This window comes from Planococcus citri, chromosome 1 (assembly GCF_950023065.1).
Source record: "Planococcus citri chromosome 1, ihPlaCitr1.1, whole genome shotgun sequence".
Classification (NCBI taxonomy): Eukaryota; Metazoa; Arthropoda; class Insecta; order Hemiptera; family Pseudococcidae; genus Planococcus; species Planococcus citri.
Window position 1 is genome coordinate 47,964,264 of NC_088677.1, and position 10,352 is coordinate 47,974,615.

The window sequence follows — 10,352 nt, forward strand, 5'->3', positions numbered from 1 at the left end:
TATCCAAAACGACTTTCCCTTGCGTGGCTTTTGTTCTTTGTTTGATACTCGTACATGTTCTGTGTCGAATTTTTATCGTAAATATTCTAAGCGCCTCGATTAATTCAGAATTGATTTCGTTCGTGTTGTTTGAGATTTCTACAACGAATATGACACTGATTAGCCAATATTTGTACCCAGCTGATCTATTATAGTTGTTAAAAGAATTTCATTAACCTGTTTTAATTACGCTATGAAATCATTAATTAAATTTTTTTGGTCATTTATCCTTTTGCGGCGATTGTGTATATTTTACGCGTTTTTTTCTCAATAGCGTGGACTGGTTTTCAAACGAGAGTGATATTTGCCGAGTAAACTCAGTTGCGTCTTACCTTACTCACCTATTTATAACAATGTGCTGTATGGCGTGACAAAAAATTGATTGTTTTGACAAACGGTTATTTTGTGAAATGGTTTTCACAGATGTACCTACTACCTAGTACCTAGACCTACACTATGTGCTGTTGTCTTTCACTTAAGGCGTCGAACGTTTTTATACGATCACAAAGGATATTGCCATTATTTCTGTCCATCGTCAAGTGAACTACAACATAGATACACCTGACTTTGCGTTGATTTTGGCGCCGTCATTGGTGGGAATTTCCCAAAACGTGAATCAATATTTTGAATAATTTTTTTCATCCTGACTGGGAAGAGGGAGGAAAGGAAAAAGAAGAGAGTAAAATTCACTTTCGAATGCATATTTTGTAGTTGATTATTTTTCAATTGAATCCTATCCTTATACATTAACCCGAAAATCAAAAGTAGAACTTTTCTGTTGAAATTAATTTTTTTTTGCATAATTTCTCCGCATGCATACTCGTATTTGCACTCTACACATGTTTTCTGTGTCTCTGAAAGAAAATTAATTTACAATTTAAAATTTTACCATTTTTGAAGAGGCTCAAAAATCAACCAACCAATCAATCAATCTATATTTATAGTAGAGATGTGAGAGAATTTTAAATTGGCTAGGTATGTAATGAACTCTAAAATTATCAATTTATCAGTCGTGAAGAGAAAAATCTGACTACATTTATGTAGGTACAATACAATGGGAAGACTGAATTTTATTTTGATAACGCCAAGAGTGGTTTAGATTTTTTTTTAAAAAATGCAACGAGAAATAATTGGTGTTCAATGTTTTACACCTTTTTTCAATTTTTTCCTCGTATATCTCGAAATTGCTAGAAACTGGTTTTAAAAATGCATGATTGATTGAAATCACTTCAATCTGTTAGAACTACCTATTAAAAGAGTGAATAACAGCAAGCTCCTTCTGTTCGAATTTCTCGCGAAAAACACGTTTTTTAAAAATTTTTTAGGACATCCTGTACCAAATGGCCTATAAAATTTCTGATTCACGTTGAAAACGTGAAAACACACTGAAACATGATTGAGATAGGGAAGAGGAGAGGATTCAAAAAGTCGCCCGATTTTAACTATAAATTCATTGTTTGAAGAATAGGGAACCTCGGTAGACTGTTAAAATTCTTAATGGTTTTGATTTAACAAGTGAACTGAGAAAATACTGATAATTTTCAGATCATCAATGGCCGGTTCTTTCTGGTCACATTTTCACTACAGTCATGTTTCAAGGTCCAATTTTATACTATATTGGACGAGGAGGGAATACTGTTTGTTAGGGGCCCTCTTTTTGAAAAAACTGTCTGAAATGAGGTAAAATGTGATTGGGTGATTTTTGTTTTAACTGACCTACCACTAACGTAGATCTTGAGACCTACTTTTGACATCTGTGAGAAACTTTTTCTCACTCATTTTAAAAAAGAGCTTTAGAACGCGACGATATTTGAAATAGAAAAGCAACCCAGAGCGACCAGACCTACAGCTGCCCAATCACAGTTTTTAAAATGGTTTGTGGAGAGGGGATCCTGAATGAGAACAATAATAGATCTAATCTAATTATATGTACTTTTGACGAAGGATCTTAGTTCTTGGAAACAAATTTTTTTAAAACTCGTAGAGAAAAAGTTTCCAGTTGAATTTGAGAAACGTGGCGTCATTCTTTCGTTAAGATGGGGTGGGCGAACGAGAGAAAAATTAGGTACTGCTTACAAAAAAGGTTTCCCAACAGGCAGAAAATGTTTTAAACCGGACAAATGCTAAATCGAAAGAGCGTAACCATTCAAAATTGCGTGTGCTATAAAATGCGATTTACATACGGTTTTTGGTGAATTTTTAAAAAGTCAAATTATGGACCAAAAATGCGAAAAAAATTACAAATTCATCAAATTGATCTAGAAAGCTGAAGATTTTTGACATGCTAAATCTATTGGAAACGGTTTTTAATCGTTTTAAGCAGCTCTGGAGCCGACGGCAGAGTTTTGAAAGTTGAAATTTTCATAAAATTTTACCCAGTATTGAAGAGATAAAATTCACTGTGCACACTCCAATTACAACTTGCCGAATCAATTGGAGATGGTTTCAAACTATTCTGGAGCCTATACAGATATATTCTGGACAGGTTTTCAAAAAATGCCACAAAAATGGAGCAAATCAACTTCAGCACAATTACATATTATGTACAAAGGTGATTTCAGCTTGTTAATGAATAATGACCTACTCGACCTCGTGTTTATAATTATGTAGGAACTACAAAAATTTTAGGACGCCTTTTTTTCGAAAATTGGAATTTTCAAAATATGGCCAAAAGCTTCAGAATAGTCGGAGTGAAATCAGGGTGTAATGTAAATGTTTGCTTTCCAACCTCGTCTAATAAAATTTTGTGGAAATCCCAACTTTCAAAAAATCTGCTGGAAACTCCAGTAGGTAAACGGTTCGATAAAACCATTTTCAAATTATTTGGAGGGGAGGGTCAAAAATAGAGTATTTGATGAAATTTTGAGTTTTTCGTTCTTTTAGCCCAAATTTGACGTGGAAATTTGCCAAAAATCGAAATGGGATACTTCCCTTGCCATGAGACGTCCACATCATTAGGTATTTTTATTGATTCTTGAGGGCTATTTGTAAAATGTATACTCGATACGAATTTACATATATGTGAAATCGTGTCTATAACTATTGCGACGACCTATTTACTCTTCTCCCGTTTTTCGAAAGACCATTCATTCATTTTCTCTTCATATTAGGTATGAGGAATAATACTTTAGAAATATTCATCATTTGTCAGATTTTCAAAATAAAGCAAAATTTTCTCATATGAAAGCATTTAGATTTGAATCATTGGGCTCATAGTAATAAAATTTATATTGAGCAATCAAATCTCGAAAAAAGGTGCAGAAATTGAACTCAGACACGGAAATTGTTCACGTCCATTAGATTTAATAAATCACTTACATAAGTTCAAACTTCTTCCTATAATTTTTTTTCAAAAATTTTCACGGGTAATTCTTTTTTTTTTTTCATTTACACGTCCGAACAAGTTGAATTTTGATAACCGTAAACCCCCTGCAGCTTTTAAATGAATTTCGTCACCAATTAATCGATAATTAAAGACATTTCTAAGGAAATGTTACCAATATATTTCATATGTAGTGCCTAATTAAACACCTAATTATTGCTTAAATACGTCGCAAAGGTAAGTATACCTACTCGTAATTAGATGTTGAGAAAAAAGTTGCCTATTTTGTCTTCCGCGTAAATGTAGAATGTAGATATACTTCGCGAGTGTGCTGTCGGACAACTGAAAATTTCGTTCAGTAGGTAGGTAATTATTCGCGAGTGGAAAAAAGTGTACGAGTTTATTCGTCGAAATTAAGGCATATTTACGTCATTATTACGACAGATACTAATTTGTACGTAGACTTGCCACCTACGGTGGTGGTATTCGCTTCGTCATGAATTCCAGTTTAAGAATAAGATCGATGAACCAGGCGCAACTGACGTATAGCATACGTATTCGTAGACGTACCTTACCTAGTATTATAGGTTATGCTTTCTTACGTACATCTGCATACGTCTACGTATTAACTGCGAATACCTGACCACGGTTAACCGCGATGTTTGAACGGGTTCACATGCGGCGTGATCATGATCTATTAATCAAGGTTGTCGGTATTTTTCAATGTTATTCCACACCAGCGCCGGAGGAGGAAAATTCTCGGTCGTTTATGCAACTGGCAATACTTCCTAGCATCGCGTAGGTACTAGGTACCTACGAGTATGTATAACAATAACGATAAATTTTCCAACAAAGGATGTACTGTACACCACGTACACGCCTCCTACATGCGCAATTAAAGTCGCCGAGTTATTACATGCATTAATCTTGACTAATTAACGGTTTATTCTGGTAAAGTGTCGAAAGGAAATCATTACTTGGCGACGTTACGATCACATGATCAGCACGCCGAATTCAAATTTCGTTTTCCTCGGCGCGATAAAAACAACCGGCGAAAGAGGAGTGCAATCTTCGATTTGAATCGATCATGTATGAAAACAAGGTTAGTAACATAATAATATTTGGGCACGTGTAGAGCTCGTGAATTTTTCAGGGGGAAAAAAACATAAGTTAAGTGACCCTATACGCATCTATGCATTCGTTCGAGAGTTAGGCACTGAACGAGGAAAGATGGCGGGAATATGGGTCTCAAATGGATTTATTTTACGAGAAAGGGTTTAAGACGACTAAATCTAGATGTTTGGCACATGTCCTGTTTCTTCCATTTTATTCCAGCATGTTTTTTCTAAACTTTTGTAGGTTTTTTCTCAACAATATTTCACATTTGCGTTGAGACATTCGCGAAAAAAAAGTCATATTCGGGTATTGTTTTCACACCTTCTTCCCCCTCTTTGCCAAATTCTATGGTATTCGCGGATAAAATATATTTTCGAAACGTAAATCGAATATTTTGTCGAGTTAACGCGATCGTCAGTTTATAAGGGTATTCGCCTTTGGGAGAAGAAAAAATTCTCGTCGTGTTTCTTTTCCACTTATAGGTATTAAAGAATATTAAATACCGCCATTTTCGCTTTTTTTTTTCAACGACCCGCGTAAGTTTTATCGCATTTGCCTATCTTGTTCGAATTACGCGATGTGAATGTGCTGCAGATCTAAAAATACCATTTGTTTTCGCATTAAGGGAGAATGCCATGTATGAACTGTACAATGTGCAATGGTAAAATTAGGTTAGTGTTATTGCAAAACGTGCTATGGTAAAAGAAAGTTGATATACTATTTGTTCAAAATTCTATCTTCTTACCATTCGTATAATGTACATACGACTTGCTCTAGCTCTCAGAAAGGGTTGTGGATTTATGCTGTCTAAAAAAAAGAAAAGAAAAATAAAATAAAACACCAAACGTATCGTTGTATAAGGGATACGAAAACGCACACACATCGGAGATAAAGTTGCATAGTACCTACACATGACTAGCAAGTAAATACTAGTTTATAATATAGAGTAGGTGTGTGGGGAAAATTCACCGGGGGAAAATGTGGTTCGTGGCTATGTATAATTCAGCTTGCCGCAGATTCGTTTCATATGTTTCAGGCAGACGGTACTATATTCGATGTGTTGAGATAGGGCCGGAGAGGGTGGAAATTGCAAAATTATATGAATTACTTATTTCGTATTTTGCATTAAATATATGTACAAGTACATACCTACATAGCTACATGAAACATGAATGTGGGTGTGGAAGTGATGAAGTAGGTACTAAGGTGGCGTAGAAGTTGCAAAGAGTCCCATGATGTGTAGATGCAATTTTTCACTCAATTTTTCCTCCCTTAGTATCGAAGTTACCGTAGTTACGTTCTCATTTTTTCCATCTGCGAATTTCCCAATCCTTTTTATTCAATTTTGGAGAAATAAAGTCAGTGTGTAGCTATGCTTGCCCAACTTTTCGACATCCGGGAGTAATTCAACGAATAAACTTTAGAAATTTTCATAAAATAGAAGATCAATTGAAACGTAGTGATCGCAATTTTCATAGAAAAATTCAAGATTGGTTCAATTTTTAACTTTGGAAATTGAAATTTGCTCTTGCTGAAGAAAAACTTTTTAATTTTCAAACTGAATTTTTTCGGTTCGTTTTGTCCCAATTTTTAAACCGTAATTTTTGAAAGTCAACGACTTTTTTAATTCTTTATCATGGAAAAATTTTCATTTTGAATGAAGAGGAAATCGAATTTGTCAGTTCTGGAGAAATTGGCATCGCCGTAGTTCAGATGTAAAATTTTCTCCGATAATGCGTGAAATTCTGAAATTTGATATAATCACTTATGTTCTGTTTTCCTAAAACAAAAAAGGCCCAAATTTGGCCACCCACCCTGAAATGGTCGCTCTGGTGTTCGACTGGAGAATTTGAAAGCCAAGTGTGAAGGTCAGTAAGTTTGAGAATTTGGAAGGGAAGGTTCAACATTGCAGAAGTCATCAAAAATAGTAGCAACTTGAAAAATGTTCAAACAAATCTTTTCACATGATGCTAAAATTTAAACTAAAAAGTTTTGAAATTTTTTTAGAAAACACATTACGCAGAAGTTTTTAAATACTAGGTATAGATGCAGACGCGGTACCTACTACCTACCTATAGCTATTTTACATGTATCGTCGAAGCTTTCATCCACTTTAATGGCAAAACATGAGAGACCTTTATAGTGGATTTTATTTATTCGGGTGTAATTTTTGGTAACTTATAGGTAAGTATGTATCTTACGGATGATAGATTTTTCAACAATGACAATCTCATTGGTCTTTCAATCTTTGAAACTTTTCACAAATTTTTCATAAGTTCAACCTCCGAAAAAGTTTAGTTGTCGAAATACTGTCCTGTTTAACAATAACTAATTTTCTTCTGTTGCAAAAGAGCTGCTACCAATTCTCATTCAGATTTAGTTTTTCCAAGTCCGGACAAATAAATATTTTCTGAAATCCTTGAATCACTTGCGAGAAGTGTAGACTGTAGATATGTACATATTTGGCTTTAGATTTTTATTGCTCGCAATATTTGAAGACTTGAGAAATGTACATTCGATCGAAATAAATTGGAATTATTTACGTGACATTAATACTTACACCTACCTACTGTACTTTTTTTTTTATTCGGACGAATGATTTTCATTTTGAGTGAAATGTTGGAGAAATCATATTTTCGTTGGCTAATGAGGTATGAAAGACGAGCACATGGTGTGGACAAGTAAGTTAGAAAACTATTGAAATACGAGTCAATAATCTCTATTCAGTTGAAAATTGTTGCTTGGTTTCATATTCTTATTTTGTAGCTACTCTTCGTAGCTCTTACCACTAACGTCGTAAAAATGCAAATATAATACAAACCCGAAGAATAGATTGTACAAAGATGACTTTTTACGTATATTAATTTAATAAGCGATTCGGGGAGCATAACCTGGAATAACTCATTATTTTTGCAGTCATTTTTCTCATTGACGATAGCTACCTAGGTACATACAATACTTATTGCCGCATTGCTTACTTTTTTATGTATTTTGGGTAAGTACATACATAAGTAATTGCTTAGAAAACTATAATAAACTAGGATAGAAAAATCAATGTTTTCAACTTTTTTTTTGAAAGAAGGATTAAATAGCAGCATACTTGTTTAAATGTACTTGTACCTATACAGGTATCTATGAAGAAACAAAATTCAGTGAGTAAATTTTGAAGTTCAACGTTTCTTGTTGACTAATAGTGGTAACGGTACCCATTTTCCATTTACCTACTCTCTAAATTTGAAACAGTGAAATTTCACTGCTTAGCAGTCACGACATTTTGGCTTCTTAAAAGCAGTAGTTTTTTACTGCAAAACAGTAAAAAATTTACTGAATTGATCAGTAAAAATGATTTTTACTGACCAATTCAGTAGATTTTTCACTGTTTTGCAGTAAAAAACTACTGCTTTTAAGAAGCCAAAATGTCGTGACTGCTAAGCAGTGAAATTTCACTGTTTCAAATTTAGAGAGTAGGTACCTCAAAAGATTTTCACATTTACTTTTGCGAAACAATTTTTTTCAACGAAAAAATTTCTGCATTCTTTTAACGTTGCTTTCTACGTACGTATCCGGTATCTACACTTGAAAAAGCAATGCCACACATAAACAATATGATTTTCGAAAATAATTTTTCACGAATACCACCCATATGGTCGATCGTAATTTTGCGCATACATAGGTTTCACACATAGACTAACCTACTCGTCTAACCGTAAGTATGAATTTTAACCCAGTCAACTATTTGAAAAGGGGAGAGGTGTCTAGTTTACACTGAGGCATTCGGGATGTAGGCGTTCGGGATATAGGCATTCGGGTTACAGGCATTCGGGATATGGACATTCGGGATTTCGGACGTTCGGGTTACTGGTTCGGGTACACGGCATTCGGGTAAATGGATTCGGGAATACAGAAATCGGGATTTTGTCATTCGGGAAAATGTCTTTCAGGGAAGTGGATTCGGGAAAATGTCCGGTAATACATAAAAAGTAATTTTAACAAAGGCTATTTATGCATGAGTCGCTTTGACGTGTACTTGGTGCACTCTGCGGAACAGAGGGGTGCGTATCCGATTGATGTTATATTGAAAAAAGTGTCACGGGACAATTTTGCTGAGTGATGCTTAATACGAGTACGTGATTTTTTGTTTATCTGTTTCTCACCTCGTACAAGCAATTGAAGCCGCCTGAGTTGATAAGTTATACATATCAGTAGACTATTTTAAAAACCAATATGAAAAAAACATGTTGATACAATTACACATCTTATGCAAACCGATTTACTATTTCATTGCATTGATTTACCTAAAAGAACTGGGGCATGAAATTGTAAAAATCACCTACCTAATAGAATGAATCGCGAAGAAATATGTCGGCGGATTTTAACCAAATTCAGCAGGAACCTTCATTTCGAGATGAAAGTTATTCAGAAAAAATTGTAGCTCCGATGATGTCCTTGGGGAAGGGGGGACGTATGGACCCTCAAACGGGGGAATTTTCGAAAAAAAATCGTGGTTTATTCGCTCCTGTCGCTACCCAACCTGTTTTGGGGAAAATGACCCACTCCCAAATGAAATAAGTATTTGAAATTGTGTGTCGATCTATTTACTTATCTGCAATTTTGAAAGGGTTATACAACCGTAAGAATCGATGCGAGGGTAATTCTCCAGAATAATTGTCATATTTCAGAACCAGTCTGATTTTCTGAGAAACAAAATATTCTTCATCAGATTACATGAAGTCGAGTGTTCATGACAGAATAAAATTGAAGGGTAGGTACCTATATTCAAATGATCCATCAAGTTGCTAAAAAATTAAGCATTTACAGTAGGTAGTGTTTTCTTGCGGCGTCGCCTTCATACGCCGCGGTGCGACCCTGCGATTATGGCGCCCCCCCCCCCAATGATATGATATGAATTGTCCCCATAATTACAAAAGAAATCGTGATTGGGTAGGTACAGGTAGTACTTGTAGTATGAGGTGTAAATTATTTTAGGAATATCAAATTTAATTTCGGGAGTAGCGACGACTGTTGATTTTTTCAAAACTTAATGTTTCTTGAAAGTTGAAAAATATGGCTTAATTTAATTATCCATCGCGCATCGCACTCCGTGTTCTGTAATCTTGCTCCTTCGATTTCAGTGGCCCGCAAACCAATTTACGCTTGTGTAGTCTGTGTAATATGACCGGGCAAAATATTCGACACCTCTTTTAGAACACCTAGAATGAAGTACATGAAACAGAGTCAAAAGTTCAACGTTTTCTGTTGACAAATCCTCAATAGGCTGCTAATAATGTTTCAAGTCATCCCATTCGATTATTCCAGAGCGTCCAGTAATTTCTTAAATGTACCTAAAGAATTTAGTCCAAATTCAAACATCGATTAAAATTTCAAATTACGATCATTTATAGTATTTCGAGGGTGTAAATTTTCTATCTAAGATTCACACTGTGTGTACACATACTTTACTCTCCCAATACTTTTGCGTATCATTAAACCACAAATTGAAATATTTCTGAGGACCGAATCGAACCGCAATGTGAATTATTTCACTAAGGGATGTGAAATTTTCAAATTAGAAACTGGTATATAACTGAAATTGTCTCGACTTCGGTGGCAACTGCGGCCACCAGTACTGTTACCTATTCGTCTACTCAATAAATTTTAAACGTTGGAAAATGTCTCCGCAAAGCTTTGTGTACTTATTTAAATTTACCACTCGGCGAGAGAATTTTTTACGCAAAATACGAGTTTTCGGAAGTTGAATATTCTCAAGGTTCGGTTCGAGTGTTTTTGTTTTTATGTAAAATGCATTAAGCGTGCAAATTTGTGAAAATTGTTTCGTTATCGATCGAAATTTTCATTAGGGATGGAAAACACATGT